The sequence below is a fragment of the Vicia villosa genome, unplaced genomic scaffold (assembly GCF_029867415.1).
Source record: "Vicia villosa cultivar HV-30 ecotype Madison, WI unplaced genomic scaffold, Vvil1.0 ctg.000011F_1_1, whole genome shotgun sequence".
Taxonomy (NCBI): Eukaryota; Viridiplantae; Streptophyta; class Magnoliopsida; order Fabales; family Fabaceae; genus Vicia; species Vicia villosa.
Genome location: NW_026704941.1, coordinates 2,267,147 through 2,269,034, shown reverse-complemented (window position 1 = coordinate 2,269,034; position 1,888 = coordinate 2,267,147).

The window sequence follows — 1,888 nt, the reverse complement described above, 5'->3', positions numbered from 1 at the left end:
TACCGTATGTATTTCTTTTGTTTAAATTAAACCACAAGCTAGCATAGCATCGAAGGTTATATATTATTTGTCTGGAATAAGACGGTAGGTTGCTTAATTTGTCGAGTGTATTATGGTTTCTTTCATATATTTTGAAACTTAACCCAGGAGATATTTGAATTACAATTCATGTAAGAGAGCTCATTTATCAATACTGTTGAATAAGTCTTGTGTAAATACTGACCTATAAAGTACATTGTTGAGGTTTTTGTAGTTTTTAGAGGTTGTGAAATTTTTATTAATTAGAAGGTAGAATTGGAAAAAATGCATTATGGGACGGAGGGAGTAGTATATGCACTATGAATTTTTTTTCCCTCAAAACTAACCTAGAAAATTATTAAAATTTTGACAAAAAAATATCATTTCTCGTGGATAAGTTATGAATAATTATACAAAGCTCAAACTATAAAATTCAAGACAATGTTTTAATTCACCCCTTATATTCTTAGGCATTTAACACAATTTCATTTATGCCCTCTTACAATTTTATAATTTTATTTTGGCCAAATTTTGTTTTTTTTTTTCCGGAACTACATATACGGAAGTATTTTAAATTGGTAAACATTGGGAAAAACTTCAAAATAATTCAGTTCAGAGGAATTTTCATAGATGCATATCCAGAACGTCTTAGCGCCAACCTTTTTCGTAAATATAGTTCTGGAAGTTTCTGCTTATTTTAAACCAGCATGATCACTCCTGCATTGTTTTTTTTTCTTCCACACTCACCTTCACCAATCTAAAAAACCTTACATCATCAATATCATTTTTCACTCAAAAACTCCAATTTTTTTGTGCAACAAATCAAAGGGAGCAAGAGAAGATTGAATTTCAAGTAAAGATTTAACTTTGTCCATTACAATGCTCACATTAATCGTCAAACTTTTGTAAAAAAAAGTAACGTTGCTTCCGGAGGTACAACTCCGATACATGTTGAATATGAATACTGAACACTTCCGGTTGTACATATCTGAAACATGTCTGTCCTGTTTTTTATAGCAGTTTTGAATTTTTTTCCTTATTGATTACAATTAGATATGGTACACCCCGATAATATCTCAAAAGAATTAATTTCTACAAACGATGTTTCTCCGAATGTTCAAGGGGTGGTAAAGTTGGTATATGTTGACGGTGACTTTAATAACAAGCAAGAGTTTGATGATCGTGATAACATGCTCACATGGATTCGTAGGACTGCAACTAGACTTGGTTTTGGTGTGGTTATAGGAAGATCGAATAATGGTTTGAAAAAAAAACGCTTTCGTAACTTTGTTGTGCGAAAGAAGCGTGAAATACTAGACTCCTCTACGGAAGTTTAAAAGAGACGACACGGGTAATAGAAATGTGAATGTCCTTTTAAAATTCGTGGTTACATGTTGGCTACCAAGAAGTGAAAAATTATTGTTATTCGTGGTTTGCATAACCATGAGTTGTGCTCAAAGTTACAAGGTCATAAAACTATTAGAACTATCAGCATCATCAACCTCCCCGACCCTTTGTCCATTATCATCAGTATCTACTGCATCCTTATCCCTTACATCACTAACCCCATCATCTTTTTCCCTTACATCACTAAGCCCAACATCATTTTCATTATGTCAATTAACATCATCACTTGGAAATTCGGTTTTGAAATTCTGGTATCAGATATGTGATGTCGAATGAGATGTCACGATACAAATATCTGTTGATAACGATTATGGAACAAGATGGCAACAGTAATGCAAATAGTGTAAAAAGAAAAAAACACAAGGAATTGTTTACCCAGTTCGGAACAACCTTACTACTCTAGGGCCTACTAACAAATCACCTTTTATATCTTGACAGATCAGCTCCAACAAGCATGCCCCAG